This window comes from Tenrec ecaudatus, chromosome 9, assembly GCF_050624435.1.
Source record: "Tenrec ecaudatus isolate mTenEca1 chromosome 9, mTenEca1.hap1, whole genome shotgun sequence".
Lineage (NCBI taxonomy): Eukaryota > Metazoa > Chordata > Mammalia > Afrosoricida > Tenrecidae > Tenrec > Tenrec ecaudatus.
This window is the reverse complement of record NC_134538.1, coordinates 124052495-124078569: the sequence shown is the minus strand read 5'-3', so window position 1 is coordinate 124078569 and position 26075 is coordinate 124052495. Positions and strand designations below refer to the sequence as shown.

The window sequence follows — 26075 nt, the reverse complement described above, 5'->3', positions numbered from 1 at the left end:
AATGAAAACGATTAAAAATCTTTCTCCACACTTTTTCTTTCGTTTTATATTTTTCTCCCATGTTACCATCTGCTTTCTTCACCAAATCCTTATCTGTAGTGATCGCATCATGAAGGTGAGTATGTAACAGGGTTATGGTTTAAGAACAAATTGTTCTTAAGTGGGAGCTAGCATTTAGTGGGACCCCCAAAGCCACACCTGAACCTATGCCTTTTCTTTAATTTGCTGTAACTTGTGAGCCATTACATGTCCTATCATTCCATAATCCAATCATGTCAAACATAATTGTGGAATTTCTTCCATAATCATACATGCTTTCTAAAACTTCCTTTCCTCCCTGGATTTCTTGACATAAGCTCCCTCTTATCTCCACCCCTCTCTATGCTCGCTCCCTAATGCCCTTTCTAGTTTCTCTGCCTGTGGGCCCAACATCCTTGGTTTTCACTTAATGAAAATAAGGCAACAAATAACACGGCTTCAAGAGAGTGAGCCCCAATGGTGACGCGCTTCTGAGGTACACGCTAATATAAATGAGTATAAACATAATATAACAGAATGGATATCAATTTTATTGGCACATAAATTACATATGATGCAATTCAACATCTCCGTTGTTGAGACATGTCAATGAGAATTATACAATCAATCTTCGTGCACCCCTGCACTCCCATGGTGAATTTGCCTTTAGAATAACTTGTTCAAACACAATCCGTTCTAGTGCTCCCTCCCCTCTCTGTCCTTTAGTGTTTACTCCCCAAATCCCCTTTCCCTGGCTATGGTCCTTCCCCGTGCCTGCATCCCCATTACCCCTTGTACCAGAATATCTCCTTATGGATCCATTCCTCCAACGTTTCACAGTTGGCAACCCATCAGGAATAAAAAAAAAAAGCCCAACAAATTCTAATAAGGTGTCAAGGCTATAATCATAATTGTATAAAGACAAAAATACAAATAATGCAAATGAAGGAAAATATCCCATCAATCTGTGGCTTTTCTAAGTGGAGGTTCAGATTGTGGTGATTTCTCACATCCTCCACTTGCTACCTCTTGAGATTCTTTAGTAGGTTTTAATCTTTCTTCCCTGGATACAGTAGATCCATCATTTTAACATTTTGTCTTGTCACCTTTTGGCTTTGGCTTATATATATTTTTCTTGTCTTACTCAGATATTATTTTATTTATTTATTTTCTTGGTTTTTATTTATTTATTTTTTATTTTATTTATTTTTAACTCTATTTTATTTTCTAAATATTTTCATAATTTTTCATTATGATTTCAAGTGTATATCACATCCTTCCATAATTCACATGAGCTATCGATGTATAAGCGGTGGATTCTGCATCCATGGGATCATCTTGGACAGGTGCAGCATCGTCTCGACTTGGGAGAACAAGAAGTCGGTTTGATCTTCCTCAGCCCCTCTGTGTTCTCTAGATGTCTGAGATGTCTCTAGTAGCTCTGGATGCAGAAAAGATTCCTGTCCGCACTTTCACACCACTCAGCATTTCCCCTTTCTCTGCAACGCTCCTTTTCTACCGCGTCTACACTCCTCCCAGCAATAGCTTTTAGCGCATAAGGTGGTGGAGCTCTTCTGAGTCGATGAGCAGATTGGTGCTCTGTTTCTCCTTGGGGAGCACTCCGTTTAGTATCAGACTGTGCCCTAAACGCTCGAGGAGATCCTCATCATGAATGATGTCGACGATATCGTGGTGATCTTGACCTCGATCGATGGTATCCATGAGATCTGGAGCGTGACCGGTAACTTCGGCTCTTGCCTCTGTCTCTTCTGGGATGTGCGGGTGATGGTGAATAGGAAGGAGAATGGACCGATATGAGCACTGTGGCAGTTACATCAGGAACAGGAGCTGCGGTAGAAGATGGAGCTCCAGGAGCAAGAGGAGCCGAGGTAGATCGTGTGGAAGCCAATGACGGCATTGAGGGTGCTGGGTGAGTTGAGGAGGATATCGCTGGATTCATCAGAGGATCCTGTGGTTTGGATATTGGAGATCTCTTCAGAGGTTGTAGGTGCCTTGGAATCAGTGGTGGTGGTGGAGGGAACTCATTTCTTAGTCTTTGTGTATAGCCAGTCTTATTTTGGAACCTCTCAACAGCCTTCCGTAGATTCTTATTGGGAACTAAAGTATCGGGAGAGACCTCCTTCTGAAGACACGTGGGGCACGTATGTTCATCTGATTCCAGGAGTGCTGTGCGCACACATTCATCGCAATAACTGTTTCCACAGCACGGAATGATCACTGCGTCAGTCATCAGCTCCTTGCAGAGGAGACAGGCCAATTCCGCTGGGATCGGATCCTCTTCTGTGGAGGCAGAGCTTGGTTCCTCTGGGGAGAAGGGGGGCTTCTCTTTCTTCCCAAGGGCATATGCCTGTGCATCTATGATGGGGACTGCATACTGTCCAGAGCTGGTCAGCAGCGCTCCCTTCACGTTAGCATCTTTTACTTCCATCATAAAAGCTCTAGGAATGCCAGCGCTCCTTCTAATTCTACGGCCAGCGTCAAAGTTCTTCTCCCCCTTTGTCGGGCAATGGTGAATATAATGTCCAGGTTTGCCACACTGGAAACAGATGTAAGTAGGAGGTGGTGGACCTAGAGGTTTCTTCAGGTAATTAATTGGGTCATACTTGTGGGCAGACTGAAACATCATTGCTTTAATCTTGTCATCTTCAGAAGCATTGGCGTCAGCCAGATTGGCAGCCTTGGTCAGCTGGGCTGCACAAACGGACGCAGAAGAGCCGTGCATTGCTCGCAAAGTGCCCATCGCTGGTTCCGTTGGACTGATCCCAGACGTCTTGCTTGCAGATTTCACAACACCAATAGGAAGTCTTCTAACAATCACCGAAGAATTCCTAGGGATCAGCGCATTGTCATCAGTGTATTCTTCATTCGTCTGCGCCTTGCTGATCTGCAGTTTGCAGGTAGAAGCTTTCAGCTTTTCTCTCCCCATGATTTTCTCCTTCAGGTCGCACAGGGAGATGTGGAACCCATCAAAGACGATGGTGTCGTAGTTGAGTTTAGAGGCAAATTTATAATGCACACCAGGCATGGTTGCAGAGGAGTCGTTCTTGGATATCTCACTGTGTACGACTGCGCTCTGTAGAGAAGAGGAATATCAGAACAGTCCATCTACAAGAAATGGCTACTGTGGTTGCAGAGGCCAAGTTTTTTTTTGTCTGTGGTGTTAGGTTTTAGGCTTCTTCTCACTCACCTAGCTGCAGGGCTGATCAACCCAAGAAGGGCTGGCAGGTCAGACAGCAAGATTCTGATGGCTGAGACAGTTCAAATCAAGGAGGCAGGCTGCTGGAGACTCCCACGGACAGCAGGCGACAGGAGAGGTCAATGGCTCACATGCAAAGGATGACGTCAGATGACAAAGCAGACCAGCTGAGGAAACTCCCTTGCAATTGGTTGGGTGCTGAAAACAGAGGGAACAACTACACCTTAAGAGCGGTCGTGGGTTTCCTGGCAGGTGGATAGAGATACTCCTATCACAGATAGCCCTGTACTTCACGGAGTTAGCAAGGTCCTTCCTGAAGAGGATTGCAAGTCCATTCCTCTTGGTGGATCACTTCTGACACGGTCCATCATATGATTTTCCAATTCAGAACGGTCAATGTCAGTCCATTTCAGCTCACTAATCTAAGGTATTGATGCATATGAGGGAGTAATAAAAAAAAAAAAAAACAACAACCACCGGAATGGTGCTGGGCGAGTAGAGCTTTCCTAGTGTGCCTTGTTCCTGCCAGGTGAGCATTGAGCGACTCGCTCTGAGTTAGTGCCCCCAGTGGTGTTGCTTGGGAAGGTTCTCTCTGGTCACCAGGAACTGTTTCAGAAACTCAAGCGCACGAGTGGTTCTTTCGTTTCAGTAAAGTGAAATGACGACGGATGGCAGATCTCATTCTGGTCACCCGTCAACTCACTGAACTCACGACATTGCTGACAACAGTCATGCACTTGTGCTTGAGACGGATGACAGACCACTGAAGATGGGATGTTGTCTGGAGGAGAGCGGTGCTTGGTTCAGTGAACTTAAACGGAATCTTTGGGAATGAGAAGGGTCACTACAAAATGTGTTCCTCAGTTGTGACTGACTGAGGAAAAGTGTGCAGTAGAAACGTGCCATGCTTTGAAAGAACAGTTCCGAAGTGACCCAGACTTTCCCCCCAGGTCAATAGAGGTGAGACGTGGTGCTATCCTCATGACCCAGAAAGCCAACATCAATCAAGTCAGTGGAAGAAGCCAACATCACCTCATCCCAAAAATGCTCATCAAGAGAAATCAAAGACCAAGATGATTCTCATTTATATTTTATTTTTTACCACAATAAATCTAGTTATTTATATTTATGATTTCCTTGGATCCTTAATTTTTATTTATCATTTTATGGGCGGGGTCTCTGACAAATCTTATAACAACCCACTATTCAATGATATTAAGCACACTTGTACATATGTTGCCATCATTTGTTTTTCTGATGTGAGGGACACAGGGCATTTGGACTTCTTTCTATCAGGTCAACCTGCTAATCAAGCTTTCTACTTAGAGGTTCTGAAAAGATTGTGTAATATGGTGCCACAAAAAAGACCTGATTAGTGGGAGACAGGGGAATGTTTCTTCCACAGGGACACAGCACGTGCTCACGCAGGCATCTCCATATGCCATCTTTTGGGGCAAAAACAGCATACCTCTCCAGCCCCATGCACCTTTAAAACCAGCAATCCCTTTATTGGACATATACCCAGAATAAGTAATAAATAGACTGTGACCAGTCATCAGTGCTCCAGTGTTCATTTCGGCACCATTCACACTGGCAAAGGTCTGGAAACAACTGAAATTTATCGAGAGACAGTGAATGGGGTAACTCTGGCACACACACACACACACACACACACTGGAAGACTACTCATCACTAAAAAACAGGGATGGAGACACAAAAGACACTGTCTCCTGGGAAAAGATGGAGGAAATTATGCTAAGAGAAGTTAGCTAAGAACAGAAGGACAAGTACAAGACGAGTCCACTGAGGTAGATCCAAAAAACACAGTGGGACCAGAAGAAAAAGTTTATTCCATAATTTACAGGTTGAGAGACAGGCACATAGGCATGGGACAGACCAAGCGCAATGATGCATCCAACTTGCCAACATACAGAAGGGAAAAAGAAGGGAGGGTGAGACAAGAGAAAACAAGGGAGGAAAGAAGAAGGCGGGGGGCGGGGGAGAGGGGGGAAGGGAACCAGGGACTAATCCACATGGGAGGGTACTCATTAATGTCTCCACAGGAAAGGGATGGCGAGAGGGAGCAGACCTCAACCTGCTGTATCAGGCCTTGAGGGCAGCACACTGGCACGAAGCAGTGAACGAGCAGAGAGGTCTGGTTGGCCAGGCCAACCCCTTTTCCAGCTATGCCAAACCCTCTCTCCAGGAGAATGCACTTAAGATAAAGCCCGGGGAGAATGGCAGGTCTTACCAGACCACGCTGGAGCAAACAAAGAAGGAAAAAGAGAGAGAATGAGAGAGAGTGGACAGCATCCTGACTCACCAAGCTTTGAGGATGATGTTCCCACTTGGAGTAGCCAATGTACAGAGAGGACCATAGGGTTGGCTCCCCCACAAGTCACGGCATGCCCTTACTGACCCACAGAGCCAAGGGGGGCAGTACCAGAGACACAGTAGGGGAATTGTGCCCAGTCTGACCCCCTCACCCCAGCGAGTAACCCTAAGGGAGCACAACAGAGCAGCAAGGGGAGCAGAGCAACCAAGTTCCCGAGAATTCTGAAAATAGACTTTGGACTTGGGGGGCAGACCTTACACCGCATCAGACCCAAGCAGAAACTATGCATAAGGGTCAGCAGACAGACCTCGAACTCTCCATAGGCTTTACTCCTCCCTCTTTCTTTTCTTTCCCATGCCTATCTATACAGGACGGGCAGGATAAACACTCTGGAGGAGAAAACAATGAATCCCAAGGTTGTGGGTGGGGGAGGGAGTTGAAGAGTGGGCGGAGGATAGGGAGGGGTAGTCAAAAAATCCCGGCACAAGGGAACAACAAGGGATCTAAAATTGATGGTAAGGAGGGCAAAGACTGCCTGGTGGGCTTCAATCAAGTGCAATGTAGCCGAGAGGAGGTTCAGAGAGCCAATTGATGGCACAATATGCTAGTGGGCCAGGGAGGGGTGTTAAAGGAAACAGAAGAAAAAACTAGGAGGCAAAAGATATTGATAGAGGTATAAATAATGTCATGTACGTATATAAATATATGAATACATAAGGCTAGGGATATAGGTCTATGAACATATATTTATAGATTAAGTATAAAGATAGCCGGCAGACATCGGCCTGTACTCATATCCTCCATCAACACGACACTTTGTTCTAATAACCTGGCATCCTATGATGCTCAATTTCCTGACAAGATCGCAGGAGAGAAAATGGCGCATTAGCTAATGTGGTGAAGAAAGCTGATGACGCCGGGTATTAGAAGATATTGCGTCTGGGGTCTGAAGAGGTTGAAATTAAACAAGCGGCCTTCTACCACAGAAAGAACAAAGCCCACATGGAAGAAGCATAGCAGCCTGTGTGATCATGAGGTGTGGATAGGACCAAGTAACGGGCATCAGCAGACCCCAAATAACCAAGTATTTTGATGGGAATGAGGAGGATCAGACTGGAGAACCAAAGCCCATCTCTAGACAACTGGACATCCCCTCACATAGGGTCACAAGCAAGGGACGAGCCAGTCAGGGCGCCTTAAAGCACTGATGAAACTCACCACATTCCTCTAGTTCTTTAATGCCTTCTCCCCACCCCCACTATTCTGACCCCAGTTCTATCTTACAAAGAAATCTGGCTAGACCAGAGCATGCGCACTGGCAAAGGTAAGAGCTCTAGACACACAGAATCCAGGACAGATAAATCCCTCAGGAACAATAATGGACGGTGCAATACCACGAGGGGAGGGAGAAGATGGGAGCAGAAGGGGGAACCAATCCCAATAATCGACATATAAATAAACCCTACCCCGGGGGACGAACAATAGAAATGTGGGTGAAGGGAGATAGCAGATGGTGTATAATATGAATATAAAAATAATTTATAATTTATCAAGGGTTCACGAGGTGAAGGTGAGGGCAGGCGAGGGGAAAAGAGGAGATGATAACAAGGGCTCAAGTAGAAAGAAAATCTTTGGAATGATGGCAACATATGTACAAGTGTGCTCGATACAATTGATGTATAGATTGTTATCAGAGTTGTAAGAGCCCCCAAATAAAAAAAAGTGGAATCGCGGATCTGACAAATGTCTTAAGGGAAATGGAGAGTACTTTGAAAGTGATAAGGTTGTATAAAAACATTTAAATAGAAAGCTTTGAAAAACATTGCATTTGGGGGTGGTGGGGCACCTCCTCATATGCATCCATTTCATTGTTCACCATTCTTAATTTTCCTACATTCACACTCCTCACATTCAAAGTTCCATTCATGAGAAATTTTTGTATCTGTTTGCCATCTTGAGTCCTGCCCTACCCCGTACCCAAATCAAGACCCAGAAGCTCCACTGGTGCAAGCGTCACCAGCTCAAGTCACCCTGGTGGATTCCCCTTCAAGAAAACCATTTACAGCAATTTGAACAGAAGCAGATGAGCAGATCTTTGTTCCAGTGGAGCCAATGGGTGGGTTTGAACTCCCACCCATTCAGTGAGCAGCCAAGTGCCTGTGTTGTACGACCACGGGTCCTTGCATTCCACTGGACCACTGATGAAAGCCAGTGCCCACTGTTGTGGGGACCATTTATAGGGAAATGGCGGACAGCACAATAAGCTGGGCATGAAAAGAGGAAATTCTAAGATTTCTTTACTTTCAGGACAGGGAGAGAGTCACTAGAAAGACTCTCCTCCATGCACAATGACTTGTTGAATTTCAGTGGGCTCCTGTGTTAGGCAGCGTTCTCTAGACCAGCAAAACCACGACACTTGTGACAGTGGAAACAGAACAGGATAAGTTATATAGCAAAGAGGACCAGAACAGCCAATTAGTCCAAGCAACGGTACAGAAAGCTCAATCCAACTCACTTTGGTGGGTTAACGAATTTCCTGAAGGTCCTTCCACGATGGGCTGGCAGGTCAGACAGCAAGATTTCGATGGCTGAGGGGGTGGAAAGCAAGGTTGAAGTGTCCAACAACAGGCTGCTAGAGTCCCAGGAGCAGCAGGCAACAGGAGGCTCCCATCCAAAGGACTGGAGGTCAGATGACAAACCAGATGTAGGATGCAGCTCTGGAGAAGCAGCAGAGGACACTCCCTTGCAGTTGATTGGCTGCTGATAACAGAGGGTAAACACCTCAGTTGCAGTGGTGGGCTTCCTGGAAGGTCCATAGAGATAATCCTATCACAGAGAGCCTTGTGATCCCTTCTGCATATGAATGCAGCACCAATCCTATTGATTGAGTCACTCCTCACGTAATCCATCATGTGATTCTCTAATTCAAAATGGCCAATGTCCATCCATTTCAGCTTACTATTAGAATAACTGTATTCATGCATTCCATTTCATTTTTGACCACTTCCAGTGTTCCTAAATTCATACTTCACACTTTCCACGTTCCCAATACGAGAAGCTTTTTGCAGCTGTTTCTCCTACTCTTGAGTCCTGCCCATCACTGTTCCAGTGCGGTAGCAAGGGATGTCAGAATAGATGGGGCGTCTATTCCCCCAAACTGACCCCAACTTCATGTTGCCACTGAAACAGGTCATATGACATCTTGCCTCAGTTTGCTCTTTGTGCATGAGGTCGAACACCGTTGTTATGTAACTGGTTCCCCTTCACGTAGATGCTTGTTCTGTATCTTTGCCTAGATTCCTTTGTGGCGTGCTTACTGCTGCATATCATCCTATTGAGCCTATTGACTAGCCACTTCTCGGTCTTGGCAGCCTGCACACGTCGTGGAGAATCTGCTCCTGGTCCATCACCGAGCACAGCACCAGGGCGCCGATGACCAGAGCCACAGAGCCATCTGCCCCCTGGTGCACGTTCTCCCAAGGGAGACCACGAAGCCCTCCAACTGCAGGTGACGGTTCTTAGTGATGCTCTACATCAAGAACTTCTCAAAGTTGTGATAGGGGTCCACTGAGGTCACCCTGAATCAGGGCGGGTAGAACTTGAAGTTGGCCCCCGTGTCATAGCCCAGTTCCAGCAGCGACGGCTTCCCAGATGTGCCGGCAAACTCCTGCATTCGACTGCACAGTTCCCGCTTCCTGCTCTTTCTGCCCATTGTACATGGCAGTGAACCTCACCATGAAGTGGGGAAAGAACTGTTTGCACATTCTGCTCCAGAGACCCAGGAAGTGCAGCAGGTACACGGGGAATGCCAGGATGCCAACAAGCAGCCTGAGAAGGAAGACGGCAATCTCCATCACGCAGGTCAGGTCACTCCCTACAGGAGAACCTTCCTCTTGTCTTCTGGGCACCAAATCTCAGACTCACGTAGCTGAGCCACCAGGATTGTGTTTATACTATCCAGGTAGATCCTGCTGATCACGAGAGGGTTACATTTTCCCTTCCCGAATTAGACCAGAAGGTCCATACCAAGCGGTATCATCTAAAACTTTATCTCAGATCCTGGCGAATAGTGTCACCATGCAGTAGTATATTATAGGAAACATCTTAGAACCACTCAGAGGACGCTTTGCTGAGGCCTACATCATCCAACACCTGGATGATCCTTAATCGTTGCACCTCACAATGAAATAGTGTAACAAACCTATGTACACATGAGTGAGGCCACCTCTCAATTAATGATTGCTCCTCGTCAAGTTCAGACAAGCGGCCTTCATACTGGACCACAGACACAGTAACTTCATATTAGAAAAAAATCACATAAAAACGTTAAGTGGTTTTCACAAGCTGCTGGGAGGTATACATTGGATTCCACCTTTGCTGGGACATCCCCACGGAAGAGCTCAAACCCTTGATTGACACATTAAAAGGGGACCCACAGCTAAATGATTTATTGGAGAGAGAGAGAGAGAGAGAGAGAGAGAGAGAGAGAGAGAGAAAACTATTGATGACCTCAAAGTTTTTGGTGAGTGGGAGGCTGTTTATTGGGATAGGCAACCCAGGCAGAGAAAAAGATTTTTCAAGAAATCAGAAGTCTGTTTAGGACAGGTAAATTTTGAACCGACTATGAGACATCTTGGAAGAAATTCAGGGAGGGAAATGACTCACTTAGTGCCAAAATCTATAGGTAGGTCCGCCCGCAAGATTCCGAAGGGTCGAGGTGATTCAAAGCAAGGTTGATGAGTAAAGTGGCGGCGGCGGCTAGAGAGTCCGAGGAACTGCAGGCAGGGTCCAAAGAACTGGAGGTTTGAGGACGAACCAGATGGAGGATCCAGCCTGGGAATAACTGCTGAGGGAACTCCCTTGCAGTTGATTGGCTGCTGATAACAGAGGGAAAACTCTACCTTAGCTGCAGTGGTGGGTTTCCTGGAAGATGGATAGAGATAATCCTATCACAGAGAGCCTTGTGCTTCCTGAAGGAGTCAGGGTGATCCCTTCTGCATAGGAATGCAGCTCCAATCCTATTGATTGAGTCACTCCTCACTTAATCCATCATGTGATTCTCTAATTCAAAATGGCCAATGTCCGTCCATTTCAGCTTACTCTTAGGATACCTATGTTCATGCATTCCATTTCATTTTTGACCACTTCCAGTTTTCCTAAATTCATACTTCACACTTTCCAAGTTCCCATGACGAGAAGCTTTTTGCAGCTGTTTCTCCTACTCTTGAGTCCTGCCCATCACTCTTCCAGTGTGGGAGCTACTGATGTCACAATAGATGGGGCGTCTATTCCCCCAAACTGACCCCAACTTCATGTTGCCACTGAAACAGGTCATATGACATCTTGCCTCAGTTTGCTCTTTGTGCATGAGGTCGAACACCGTTATTATGTAACTGGTTCCCCTTCATGTAGATTCTTGTTCTGTATCTTTGCCTGGATTCCTTTGTGCTGTGCTTAATGATGAATAGCATCCAATTGAGCCTATTGCCTAGCCACTTCTTGGCCTTGGCAGCCTGCACACGTGGTGGAGAATCTGCTCCTGGTCCATCACCGAGCACAGCACTAGGGCGCCGATGACCACAGCCACAGAGCCATCTGCCCCCTGTGCACGTTCTCCCCAGGGAGACCATGAAGCTCTCCAACTGCAGCTGGTGGTTCTCTGCACAGCTCTCCATCAAGAAGTTCTCAAAGTTGGGTTTGGGATCAACACAGGTCACCCTGCATCCGGGTGGGTAGATCTTGAAGTTGGCCCCCATGTCATAGCCCAGTTCCAGCAGGGAGAGCTTCCCAGATATGCCTGCAAAGTCCTGCAGGCTGCTGCAAAGCACCCGCTTTCTCCTCGCCGTTGCTCTTTGTGCATCACTGTGAACCTCACCATGAAGTGGGGGAAAGAACTGTTTGCACATTCTGCTCCAGAGACCCAGGAAGTGCAGCAGGTACAAGGGGAATGCCAGGATGCCAACAAGCAGCCTGAGAAGGAAGATGGAAACTCCATCACGCCGGTCTGGTCACTCCCTACAGGAGAACCTTCCTCTTGTCTTCTGGGCACCAACTCTCAGACTCACGTAGCTGAGCCACCAGGATTGTGTTTATACTATCCAGTTAGATCCTGCTGATCACGAGAGGGTTACATTCACCGTTCCTGAATTAGACCAGAAGGTCCATACCAAGCGGTATCATCTAAAACTTTATCTCAGATCCTGGTGAATAGCGCCACCATGCAGGAGTACATTATAGGAAACGTCTTAGAACCACTCAGAGGATGCTTTGCTGAGGCCTACATCATCCACTCCCTGTAGGATCCCTTAATCGTTGCACCTCACAATGAAATAGTGTAATAAACCTATGTACACATGAGTGAGGCCACCTCTCAATTTATGATTGCTCCTGGTCAAGTTCAGACACGCGGCCCTCATACTGGACCACAGGCACAGTAACTTGTTATTAGAAAAACCGTGTAAAAACATTAACTGGTTTTCACAAGTTGCTGGGAGGTATAAATTGGATTCCACCTTTGCTGGGGCTTCCCCACAGAAGAGCTCAAACCCTTGATAGACACATTAAACGGGACCCACACTACATAGTCCTAGAGCGCTCACCCCACGGCTCGCTGTCAGTTCCAGTTTGTAGAAGGAAGCACCAGCCAAGGAAAGGCTTATCGCAGGACCCCAGCTATGAGTATTCACCTGGACATTTTTCACACACCTATCACCCCCACGGCTCTGTTAGCCCAGGAAGATAAACCTTCGAGAGTGGAGACATCTAGGCAATATGGGCTTCAACGTGGTTGGTCCTATTGGGAGCAAATAGCACAGGTGGTCATCAGAGGCCAGCATGGCGGTGAACCACTCAGTGGGAACAACCCGTCCATCATAATTCTACCTTACACCCCCACTCAGATAAAAAGGGCTTGGGAATTTTCTATAGATCTTTAGAGAGTGTTAGCGGAATTTTGTGGGAAGTTAGCTCGCCATTATTCTCTCGGGAAGCTTGGTCGTTCCTACAACCAACTGCATGGGTCATTACCAAAGTCTCATGCCATAAGGGGCTCGAGGGAGCCCCTCATTACTTACAGACGGCTCCGGGGACAGCAGAGCAGCCCACTGGGGCCCCTCCCTCAATCCTTCCAAACTGACTATGGCTGTGCTCAGAAACCGAATATTCACTCGCATTCTGTTCTTCAAAATATAAGGCAGGCTGTGAACACAACCAGTTACTCGGCGTTTAATGTGCAAGTGTTTGGTCATGGAAACAGCAAAGCCATTGGGAAGTAATTCTTCACCTTGCAAACTCAAATAGCATCCTACCGCCATTCTTTCTTCATTAGCACACACTAGGGCACGCACGCGTGTGCCGGCGTCCATTTCTAAGGGAAATAGTAACGCAGACGGGGCAACCCAGAAGGCATTTGTGGGAAACCGAGGACTTGGAAGAGAGTGTATGCACACAAATTCTTAATGTTCACAATTTAAGAAGCCTGGGAGGCCAGGATTCTGAGTGGATGGAGGCCTTCACACTTGCGAGTTAGAGATGAGCCCCAATCCCATTTTTATAACTCAGATTAATCCGCACAACATCCTCCCATAATAGTGCTACCTTAAAATGACCTCTTACAAGTGCACATGCTGCGGACTATGTGGGCGGCACCTTTAACTCTAGGAGCAGACAGCCTGCTAGTGCTCTCCCTGCTCAGGGGACAGTCACTCCCCCTGACCTGTCCCCAGCACTGCTGTTAGCTTACTCCTCCAATGAACTCAGGGACCTCTGGGGTTTGGGTACAGCCCACTCTGTGTGGTTCCCTGTACTGAGGGGGGCTTGAATGCCCCAAGAATCTATAAGTTGATGTTAAGAATACATGTTCTCTCCTTCTGCTCAGACCTTGTTACTGATGCCATGCCGTAGTAAGCACCCCAAAACTTTGTTTGTCTCTCAATTTCTTCCCTTTGATGACCAAACTGTCCCCGAGGGCCCATCGGAGGTCGGGGCTGGACCTCACAGGCATTCAATACTCTTACAGTCTCCAGGGCTGAGCATCCAATTTTACACAACAACGCTGCTAGCCTAAGACCAAGGTATGTCATCTAATTAGGTATAATCTAAATTTAGGGTCAAGCTAGACAGATCGTCAGAGAATGCACTCACTTAGGAAGGGAGCTGATAGAGCTCATTGGTGAGGACACCAGTCAAATGCACTCCGGCGAATATATACCACTCCTATACCGGCATTTCGATGCCTAGGGGCTTGTACACGTCACTATAGTTCTTTCTTGGATTTTTATGGGTGCCAGCTATGACCTGACAATCCACAGAGCACACCAGCAGCCGTTTACTGTCCTGTTTCACTGGGGTGGGCACTTCAATACATCTGAAAATGGACAATAGCCTCACGTACGCCAGCAAAGGGTGTAGGAAGTTTTGTTAAGATTGGAACATTCATCATGTCACAGGTGTCCCTTAAATGCTCAGGGCCAGGCCCTCAATGAACGGGCATTGGGCACACCAAATCCCAATGAGTGAAACGGAAGGGGGAGATCAAAGGTGATTTCCATACACGGAAGTCTTCATTTAGCTTTATCAACACTAAATATTTACTCCCTTACAAAAAAATTCTAACATAATGAGGGTGGAGAAACATTTTTCCACCACCAAAGAGAAAAGCCATCTGGAGAAGATCTGGTGGAAGAATCTGGTGGAAGAATGATGCTGGACGGAGGATGACAGGTTACTCATCTCTAGGGTCTGAGGAGATTTTTACTTCTTTTTGAGATGGTGGAGAAAACAAATGGATTCCCCTTAGGAGGGTGCGACCTCTTGTGGAGAAAGTTGAAGAACAAGGAGGAGATGAGGAAACCATCCAATCTCCAGGATGCTTCTTTCACAGGACACTAACAGCCCAAGGAGAGGGGCTCTTTATTTGTGTTTTCACAGGCACCGGAGATAAATACACGTCAGAAACGTCCAGAAAACCTCACAGATTCATGAGAAAGCAATGTTTCCTAAGAGTTGTAATCATATCTGCCACTGCTGACTGTGTTAGTCAGGGTACTGCAGAGAACCAAATCCACAGAAATTCATGTATAAGAGAGTTTTACATAAAGGTTAAGTGCACACGAAGAACACAATCCAACCCATTGCTGCCCAAGCCCACAAGTCCAACACTAACCCATATGTCCAACACCGATCCATAAAGTCCTTCTCCATCTCACAAAACACGCGGAATGATGCCAAATGCAGGAGGAAAGACAAATGTGTAAGTGAATGTGTAAACATCTCAACGCTGACAGGGTCTCCACATGGCTGCTCTAGCACCCAGGGCTGCATTGGGGTAGGTCCATGTGGCTTCTCCTCAGTGATGTCTTGCAGGAAGTGAGCCTTGCCAGCTGAAGCAGGGAACTGACCAAGGCAGCTGCACCCTGTTCTGACCATCACAGAGCAAATGGCCCGAGAACAAGAAAGTTGAGGCTCACTCAGCCATTTATCTCTTCGTCCTTCTATTAATCCCACATGTGTTTCTTGGCCAGGTGGCACAAAAAACTTTCACTATCTCACTGATGTTGCCTGAGAGGCAATCCAGCAATCTATCAGAACTGGACAATTTATGCAAAAGTGACTGGACGAATACAACATACTGTTGATTTGCTAGAAGATATAAAAATGGACTTTCAACATCAATTGATGCTAAAACGAACTTGAACATTAGAATTTGGGGGCATAATTCCTGATCTGTATAATATCACTATACATAGCTGGACTTTAATTGTAAATCACTTGCAGGGATGTAAGGAACATGTCTCATTGGACATCAATCAGCTGAGAAAGGAAATTTTTACCTCAAGCAGTTTCCATGTGTTAGGTTCTAGTCTGACTGTGCGACTCAGTGTCATTGTTCGTTGCCTGCACCGTCACATGCTGCTTCCATAGAAGGCAAAGTAGTACCGAAACAAGCCACGTCACCCTTTTGAATTTAAAATGTACTCTAAAAGCGGGAAATGTGGGGAACTGGGCACCAGGAGGAGGGTGTATGTGGACAAACTCTTGAATCCTGGGAGGCCGAATTTCGATGGAGGGAGGCCTTCACATTTTTGAGTTGGAGATGAGTCCTAGACACATTCTCCTAATTAAAAACCATCCCCACAAAATCCTCCCATAATAGTGCTACCTTAGTGGAACCCCTTACAAGCACATGGCTGCAGGCAGCCCTTCAGCATGGGAGCAGACATCATGTTTCTATTGTTCTCCCCACTCGGGGGACAGTCAGTTTCCTCTGCCTGCCCCAGTACTACTATTAGCTTTCTCCCCCATCGTGCCCTGGATATCTAGGGCTAAGACACTGTCCAACTTGTTCCTTATGCGATAGACTGTGATGGATGGGGCTTGTTAACCCAAAGACAATATACACCTGCTGGAGGATACTTTCTCCCTCTCTGTTCTTGACTCTGTGAAAGAGGTGAGCGTACTACACTGTTTGCCTGTTTTTTTATTTATCCCATGAAATTGTACAGTCACTCCTTAGGATCATCTCAGTTGTGCGCTGGACCCCACGTTTCATTTCTTGGCCCATTTATCATCCTCTACCAGTGCTTCCTTAGATCTCGTTGTGACCAAACAATTTGTGTTACACGAGGTTTACTTGTGTTTTACTGCTTATGCAAAGGCGTTCATTCGGTTGTGTGGCTCACAAGAAATACGGATAGCTTTGAGAAGAATGGGGATTCCGGAACACTTCATCATGCTCATACAGAACCTAGCTTCCGAGGCAGCTGTGTGAACAGAACAAGAAAATACCACGGGGTTTAACATTGAGGAAGGAGTGTGTGACAGCTGAACCCTCTCACCATGCTTATACAATCTGCGTGCAGAGCAAATCATCACAGAAGTTGCATTCTATGGAAAAGAATGTGGCATCAGGACTGGGGGAAGATGCCTTAACAACCTGCGACAACACAACCTTGCTTCCTGAAGGTGAGGAAGGGAGGCACTTGCTGATGAAGATCAAGTATCACAGAACTTCAGCATTTATTACAACTTACTGTAAAGAAAACCCAAATGCTCACAATTGGGCCAATATGATCAGCGGAAAAATGACGCAACTTGTGAAGGATTTCATCTTGCTTAGATCCACAATCAATGCTCACGGAACAAGAGAAACAGTCAAGATCAATAGAAACAGTTGAGAGAGCACGTGATGCATCGCAGAGACTAAATGTGCCGCGTACAGTGTTGAACAGCAAGGAGGTTACTTTGCGGAGGGAGGTGGGCCTGACCCAAGCCATGGTATTTTCCATGGCCTCACCTGCCTGTGAACGTTGGGCTAGAGCAGGGAAGAGTGAAGAAGAATCGATGTATTTGTTGTGAAGCTGGTGAAGAATATCGAAAGTCCAATGGACTCTGCCGAACAAACATCTGTTTAGGAACAAGTACAGTCAGAATGCTCCTTAGAGACAAGGATGGCAAGACTTCTCATGGGCTTTGTCACATGAATATGTTATCCGCAGAGATCAGACGCTGGAACAGAACACCAAGCTTGATAAAGTCGTGGGCAGCCTATAAAAGGAGGACCCTGAACAAGACGGACTGATGCAGTGACTGCAGCAGTGGGCTCCACTAGCAGCTGAGGGCGGTGCAGGACCGGGGAATGTTTTGTTCTGTGGCCCATTGGGTCGCTGTGAGTTGGAACTAACTTGCCGATACCTAACAACCACGTTTGTTCTCTCTTGCTTTGTTTTTACGTTTAGGGAAAAGTTTTATTGTAATCCAAAAGCAACACAACGGGGCTGGCAATGACTTTCGCAAATCCTTCTGCAGTTATTTTAAAACAGATATCAGCTTCTGCCCGGCAATTAAAACAGTTCAAATGGGAAACTTTCACCGCACAGTAAACTCCGCCCCAACTGATGAATGGTGGCTAAAATCATAGGCCCAGGCCACACCTCTCATGTTACGTGTTCACCACTCACAATTCAGTACAAAAGTTCGTGTTAGAAAGCTCTCATGAAAAATTAAGTAATCAAGCGGCAATATTTTAAGTGCAGCAAGGACTGTCCATGTCATGAGTTACAAGGTTTGAATTTCCTCACATTATAACAAAATCGATAGAGAAGACTTTGCAATTTAGACAATGAACAAATCTGTCCTTTTACACAGGGACAGATGTCACTTCTCTCATCTTTCCCCTCCTCCTTTGTCTGTGTTGACTTCTTCTTGTGTTTCTGTTCTTCGCTTTTTTCCAATTCTGCTCCAGTCCCTGCAGGCTTCTCACGTTTCTTTTTTTTTTTCATTTTATTTTTTCTTATCATTTTATTGTGAGCTCTTACAGATATTGTAACACTCCATATTTCAATTAGATCAAGTATAATTGTTCAAATTCTACCACCATCAGTTTCAATGATCTGTCTTTCTTCTTGAAGTCTTTGATCTCAGCTCCCCTTTATCCCTTCTGTCTTCTTGCCTCCCTCCCAGGAAGCCTTACGTTTATATTATATATTATTATTTGCCATATCTTACACCATCCCATGTATCTGTTCACCTGACATTCTGTTATCCTTATGTTTCTAATGCTTTTCATGTTTCCGTGCTCCTCCGTTTCTCTCTGCATCTTTGTCTTCTTACTGAGTTGACTTTCTGCTGAGCTTGCGCTGCGTCTGTGGCTTTGGGTCTGGCTTCCAGAAGGGCTATGCTTCTACTTGGACTGCTTTGACTGTGACTCCTGGTCCCACCTAACCGACCCACTGTGCCGTGTCCGCACTCTCTTTGCTTCCTCCATCACTTTCTCTTTCAGTTCCTTCAGATTGCCCCCTGATGCTTCTTCTTGTACAAATACATTACTTTCCCTGTCATTTTCATTGTAATCTGGATCAAATTTCACTTCATCATTTTCTTAAGTCGGAGGAAAATCAAGAGGACTAGCTTAACTAGGGCTTAGGTTTGATAGAATACTTGTCAATTTGCCCAACAACTCGCTCTCTTTCAATGTGTGTGTCTGGTGGGTTAAGGATATGCAGTAATTTATTTCTACTGGACTATAATCCCTTGATTCTGATACATGCTTGTCATGATCTCTATAGTTTGTATCTACAGACTTTGTCTCTTCACCTTAGCATCTTTAGAATCTGAACTAGCTTCGTGATCATGAAGTTTTCTGTGACTCTAGAGACTTCAATGACTTTTGGGGGTGGGGGTGGGGGTGGAGGGCTGCTGTTCCCATCTGAGGCAAATCCCTTTCATCTGCGGTTTCTCTTTCTGTGGGGATGCAGAATATTTATTCCACGGAGGAGAGTCTTCTTGTTGACTCACTTCTTCCCACCCTGCGCTTGGAACTTGAATAATCTCTGTGGTCTTAGTTGTTTTTTTTTTTTGTCTTTATGCGGCATGAAGTTTTTATGTAAGGATCCATGAATGGATTCATGGTTACATGAAGTTCTAGTCTATTTAGTCGGTTCAGACAGATTTTTAAATGTCACGTTTTCATTCAGACGGTCTACATGACTCTCTCTCTCTCTGGCTGATGCTACTTTTGCCCTCCCCAGGGTTTCCCTTTGCCAAGATCCAATAATCCCGATCTTTGGTTTGTCCCTTTTCACTAGATGTAGAGCTATTGGAACTTTCAATCTCATGCATTGTTTTATGACTCACTTCTTTGAGTTACTGAATCTGAATTTCCTCTGACGTTGGTCACTCGTTTTGTCCTTATACTTGACTCTATTTTCAATCTTAGTGCCAAACTTTAGTTTGCTTTAAATAATACTACAGGCTCTCCTAGACTTCATGTTGGTTGTGTAGATTTAACATCATCTTCTTCTCCAGATCCAAAGTCATCTTGATCCCTTTTGGGTTGAGGAACCAAATCATATTAATAACATCTTCAGCAGGAGCTCTATTGTCATCCTTAAACTCTCCCACAGTTTCAGTGACAGTCCTTTTGCATCTGGTTTCTGCAGAGGACGGCCACCTGCTGAGCATCTAGGAGTATAATCCACCCCTAGAGGGGAGCTGGATCCTTCAGTTCCACTTACTTCTGCCTGACCTTTCCTTGGACTTTTTCCTGGTTAACTTTCCTGGATGTTGACGTCAGTTCTTCAGAGGGTTCTTTGATATTAGTTATATCCTCTGTACCTCCAATATTGCTCCCCAGTTTTTCTGTTGATCTTGATCGTCTTAGCTGGTGGAATGCCGTCCTTGGCAGGGGTCCTAGCCATCTTTCCATGGTCAGGTTTGGTCACATGCTTTCCCTGTTTCAGTTCTTTCAGTTCACTCTGCTTCAGAATTAGCACGACCCCCACATTTGAAGGGAGTACAGAGAAAATGAAAGGAGATAGTCTGTTGTGGGAAAGGAAGTGACCTACCACACCACTTCCAGAAGGAAGACAAGTTAAAGGAAGGAGAAAAAACGACGGACTGGAGCACACCTGGGTCCACCAAGCTCCGAGGACGATAGCCTGGCTCGAAGGGACCATTGTACAGAGAGGACCATACAGCTGCCCACACGGCGGGATGCGACATCCTGCACTGACCGATGGCCCTACACGGGTCAGCAATGGAGACACCTGGGGGGATGTGCCACTGAGCTGGCCCCAGTACACTGAAGCAAACAGTGGGGGCATGCAATGGAGCAGCAGGGGAAGCAGAGCATGGGGGTCCCGAGGGAGTATAATGAATGGGCTTTAGGGCCTATCCATCCTTTCATGTTCAGGTCCCACTCTGTGTTTTGCTCACACGCTTTCCCTGTTTCAGTCCTTCTGCTTCAGAAGTTTTCAATGAAAACGATTAAAAATCTTTCTCCACACTTTTTCTTTCGTTTTATATTTTTCTCCCATGTTACCATCTGCTTTCTTCACCATATCCTTATCTGTAGTGATCGCATCATGAAGGTGAGTATGTAACAGGGTTATGGTTTAAGAACAAATTGTTCTTAAGTGGGAGCTAGCATTTAGTGGGACCCCCAAAGCCACACCTGAACCTATGCCTTTTCTTTAATTTGCTGTAACTCGTGAGCCATTACATGTCCTATCATTCCATAATCCAATCATGTCAAACATAATTGTGGAATTTCTTCCATAATCATACATGCTTTCTAAAACTTCCTTTCCTCCCTGGATTTCTTGACATCAGCTCCCTCTTATCTGCACCCCTATCTATGCTCGCTCCCTAATGCCCTTTCTAATTTCTCTGCCTGTGGGCCCAACATCCTTGGTTTTCACTTAATGAAAATAAGGCAACAAATAACACGGCTTCAAGAGAGTGAGCCCCAATGGCGACGCGCTTCTGAGGTACACCCTAATAAAAATGAGTATAAACAGAATATAACACAACGGACATCAATTTTATTGGCACATAAATTACATATCATTCAATTCAACATCTCAGTTGTTGAGACATGTCAATGAGAATTATACAATCAATCTTCGTGCACCCCTGCACTCCCATGGTGAATTTGCCTTTAGAATAACTTGTTCAAACACAATCCGTTCTAGTGCTCCCTCCCCTCTCTGTCCTTTAGTGTTACTCCCCAAATCCCCTTTCCCTCGCTATGGTCCTTCCCCGTGCCTGCATCCCCATTACCCCTTGTACCAGGATATCTCCTTATGGATCCATTCCTCCAACGTTTCACAGTTGGCGACCCTACAGGAATAATAAAAAAAATCCCAACAAATTCTAATAAGGTGGCGAGGCTATAATCATAATTGTAAAAAGACAAAAATACAAATAATGCAAATGAAGGAAATTATCCCATCAATCTGTGGCTTTTCTAAGTGGAGGTTCGGATTGTGGTGATTTCTCACATCCTCCACTTGCTACCTCTTGAGATTCTTTAGTAGGTTTTAATCTTTCTTCCCTGGATACAGTAGATCCATCATTTTTACATTTAGTCTTGTCACCTTTTGGCTTTGGCTTATATATATTTTTCTTGTCTTACTCAGATATTATTTAATTTATTTATTTTTTTGGTTTTTATTTATTTATTTTTTATTTTATTTATTTTTTATTTTATTTATTTTTAACTCTATTTTATTTTCTAAATATTTTCATAATTTTTCATTATGATTTCAAATGTATATCACATCCTTCCATAATTCACATGAGCTATCGATGTATAAGCGGTGGATTCTGCATCCATGGGATCATCTTGGACAGGTGTAGCATCGTCTCGACTTGGGACAACAAGAAGTCGGTTTGATCTTCCTCAGCCCCTCTATGTTCTCTAGATGTCTGAGATGTCTCTAGTAGCTCTGGATGCAGAAAAGATTCCTGTCCGCACTTTCACACCACTCAGCATTTCCCCTTTCTCTGCAACGCTCCTTTTCTACCGCGTCTACACTCCTCCCAGCAATAGCTTTTAGCGCATAAGGTGGTGGAGCTCTTCTGAGTCGATGAGCAGATTGGTGCTCTGTTTCTCCTTGGGGAGCACTCCGTTTAGTATCAGACTGTGCCCTAAACGCTCGAGGAGATCCTCATCATGAATGATGTCGACGATATCGTGGTGATCTTGACCTCGATCGATGGTATCCATGAGATCTGGAGCGTGACCGGTAACTTCGGCTCTTGCCTCTGTCTCTTCTGGGATGTGCGGGTGATGGTGAATAGGAAGGAGAATGGACCGATATGAGCACTGTGGCAGTTACATCAGGAACAGGAGCTGCGGTAGAAGATGGAGCTCCAGGAGCAAGAGGAGCCGAGGTAGATCGTGTGGAAGCCAATGACGGCATTGAGGGTGCTGGGTGAGTTGAGCAGGATATCGCTGGATTCATCAGAGGATCCTGTGGTTTGGATATTGGAGATCTCTTCAGAGGTTGTAGGTGCCTTGGAATCAGTGGTGGTGGTGGAGGGAACTCTTTTCTTAGTCTTTGTGTATAGCCAGTCTTATTTTGGAACCTCTCAACAGCCTTCCGTAGATTCTTATTGGGAACTAAAGTATCGGGAGAGACCTCCTTCTGAAGACACGTGGGGCACGTATGTTCATCTGATTCCAGGAGTGCTGTGCGCACACATTCATCGCAATAACTGTTTCCACAGCACGGAATGATCACTGCGTCAGTCATCAGCTCCTTGCAGAGGAGACAGGCCAATTCCGCTGGGATCGGATCCTCTTCTGTGGAGGCAGAGCTTGGTTCCTCTGGGGAGAAGGGGGGCTTCTCTTTCTTCCCAAGGGCATATGCCTGTGCATCTATGATGGGGACTGCATACTGTCCAGAGCTGGTCAGCAGCGCTCCCTTCACGTTAGCATCTTTCACTTCCATCATAAAAGCTCTAGGAATGCCAGCGCTCCTTCTAATTCTACGGCCAGCGTCAAAGTTCTTCTCCCCCTTTGTCGGGCAATGGTGAATATAATGTCCAGGTTTGCCACACTGGAAACAGATGTAAGTAGGAGGTGGTGGACCTAGAGGTTTCTTCAGGTAATTAATTGGGTCATACTTGTGGGCAGACTGAAACATCATTGCTTTAATCTTGTCATCTTCAGAAGCATTGGCGTCAGCCAGATTGGCAGCCTTGGTCAGCTGGGCTGCACAAACGGACGCAGAAGAGCCGTGCATTGCTCGCAAAGTGCCCATCGCTGGTTCCGTTGGACTGATCCCAGACGTCTTGCTTGCAGATTTCACAACACCAATAGGAAGTCTTCTAACAATCACCGAAGAATTCCTAGGGATCAGCGCATTGTCATCAGTGTATTCTTCATTCGTCTGCGCCTTGCTGATCTGCAGTTTGCAGGTAGAAGCTTTCAGCTTTTCTCTCCCCATGATTTTCTCCTTCAGGTCGCACAGGGAGATGTGGAACCCATCAAAGACGATGGTGTCGTAGTTGAGTTTAGAGGCAAATTTATAATGCACACCAGGCATGGTTGCAGAGGAGTCGTTCTTGGATATCTCACTGTGTACAACTGCGCTCTGTAGAGAAGAGGAATATACAGAACAGTCCATCTACAAGAAATGGCTACTGTGGTTGCAGAGGCCAAGTTTTTTTTGTCTGTGGTGTTAGGTTTTAGGCTTCTTCTCACTCACCTAGCTGCAGGGCTGATCAACCCAAGAAGGGCTGGCAGGTCAGACAGCAAGATTCTGATGGCTGAGACAATTCAAATCAAGGAGGCAGGCTGCTGGAGACTCCCACGGACAGCAGGCGACAGGAGAGGTCAATGGCTCACATGCAAAGGATGACGTCAGATGACAAAGCAGACCAGCTGAGGAAACTCCCTTGCAATTGGTTGGGTGCTGAAAACAGAGGGAACAACTACACCTTAAGAGCGGTCGTGGGTTTCCTGGCAGGTGGATAGAGATACTCCTATCACAGATAGCCCTGTACTTCACGGAGTTAGCAAGGTCCTTCCTGAAGAGGATTGCAAGTCCATTCCTCTTGCTGGATCACTTCTGACACGGTCCATCATATGCTTTTCCAATTCAGAACGGTCAATGTCAGTCCATTTCAGCTCACTAATCTAAGGTATTGATGCATATGAGGGAGTAATAAAAACAAAAACAAAAACAAAAAAACAACCACCGGAATGGTGCTGGGCGAGTAGAGCTTTCCTAGTGTGCCTTGTTCCTGCCAGGTGAGCATTGAGCGACTCGCTCTGAGTTAGTGCCCCCAGTGGTGTTGCTTGGGAAGGTTCTCTCTGGTCACCAGGAACTGTTTCAGAAACTCAAGCGCAGGAGTGGTTTTTTCGTTTCAGTAAAGTGAAATGACGATGGATGGCAGAACTTATTCTGGTCATCCGTCAACTCACTGAACTCACGAAATTGCTGACAACAGTCATGCACTTGTGCTTGAGACGGATGACAGACCACTGAAGATGGGATGTTGTTTGGAGGAGAGCGGTGCTTGGTTCAGTGAACTTTAACGGAAGATTTGGGAATGAGAAGGGTCACTACAAAATGTGTTCCTCAGTTGTGACTGACTGAGGAAAAGTGTGCAGTAGAAACGTGCCATGCTTTGAAAGAACAGTTCTGAAGTGACCCAGACTTTCCCCCCAGGTCATTAGAGGTGAGACGTGGTGCTATCCTCATGACCCAGAAAGCCAACATCAATCAAGTCAGTGGAAGAAGCCAACATCACCTCATCCCAAAAATGCTCATCAAGAGAAATCAAAGACCAAGATGATTCTCATTTATATTTTATTTTTTACCATAATAAATCTAGTTATTTATATTTATGATTTCCTTGGATCCTTAATTTTTATTTATCATTTTATGGGCGGGGTCTCTGACAAATCTTATAACAACCCACTATTCAATGATATTAAGCACACTTGTACATATGTTGCCATCATTTGTTTTTCTGATGTGAGGGGCACAGTGCATTTGGACTTCTTTCTACCAGGTCAGACTGCTAATCAAGCTTTCTACTTAGAGGTTCTGAAAAGATTGTGTAATATGGTGTCACAAAAAAGACCTGATTAGTGGGAGACAGGGGAATGTTTCTTCCACAGGGACACAGCACGTGCTCACGCAGGCATCTCCGTATGCCATCTTTTGGGGGCAAAAACAGCATACCTCTCCTGCCCCATGCACCTTTAAAACCAGCAATCCCTTTATTGGACATATACCCAGAATAAGTAATAAATAGACTGTGTCCAGTCATCAGTGCTCCAGTGTTCCTTTCGGCACCATTCACACTGACAAAGGTCTGGAAACAACTGAAATCTATCGAGAGACAGTGGATGGGGTAACTCTGGCACACACACACACACACACACACACACACTGGAAGACTACTCATCACTAAAAAACAGGGATGGAGACACAAAAGACACTGTCTCCTGGGAAAAGATGGAGGAAATTATGCTAAGAGAAGTTAGCCAAGAACAGAAGGACACGTTCAAGACGAGTCCACTGAGGTAGATCCAAAAAACACAGTGGGACCAGAAGAAAAAGTTTATTCCATAATTTACAGGTTGAGAGACAGGCACATAGGCATGGGACAGACCAAGCCCAATGATGCACCCAACTTGCCAACACACAGAAGGGAAAAAGTAGGGCGGGTGGGACAAGAGAAAACAAGGGAGGAAAGACGAAGGCAGGGGGGAGAGGGGGGAACCAGGCACTAATCCACAGGGGAGGGTACTCGTTAATGTCTCCACAGGAAAGGGATGGCGAGAGGGAGCAGACCTCAACCTGCTGTACCAGGCCTTGAGGGCAGCATACTGGCACGAAGCAGTGAACGAGCAGAGAGGTCTGGTTGGCCAGGCCAACCCCTTTTCCAGCTATGCCAAACCCTCTCTCCAGGAGAATGCACTTAAGATAAAGCCCGGGGAGAATGGCAGGTCTTACCAGACCACGCTGGAGCAAACAAAGAAGGAAAAAGAGAGAGAATGAGAGAGAGTGGACAGCATCCTGACCCATCAAGCTTTGAGGATGATGTTCCCACTTGGAGTAGCCAATGTACAGAGAGGACCATAGTGTTGGCTCCCCCACAAGTCACAGCATGCCCTTACTGACCCACAGAGCCAAGGGGGGGCAGTACCAGAGACACAGTAGGGGAATTGTGCCCAGTCTGAACCCCTCACCCCAGCGAGTAACC

At 45.9% G+C, this 26075-nt stretch overlaps 4 pseudogenes; all 4 read right to left on the bottom strand.

Annotated features, from left to right (window-relative positions):
- Nucleotides 1–1684: 1684 nt before the first annotated feature.
- Nucleotides 1685–3064, bottom strand: LOC142456116 (E3 ubiquitin-protein ligase RBBP6 pseudogene; annotated as a pseudogene).
- Nucleotides 3065–8917: 5853 nt separating this feature from the next.
- On the bottom strand, nucleotides 8918–9424 carry LOC142456115 (thiol S-methyltransferase TMT1A pseudogene; annotated as a pseudogene).
- A 1634-nt stretch (nucleotides 9425–11058) lies between these two features.
- LOC142456114 (E3 ubiquitin-protein ligase RBBP6-like) lies at nucleotides 11059–20069 on the bottom strand (annotated as a pseudogene).
- A 1952-nt stretch (nucleotides 20070–22021) lies between these two features.
- LOC142456113 (E3 ubiquitin-protein ligase RBBP6 pseudogene) lies at nucleotides 22022–23401 on the bottom strand (annotated as a pseudogene).
- Between the last annotated feature and the right edge of the window lie 2674 nt (nucleotides 23402–26075).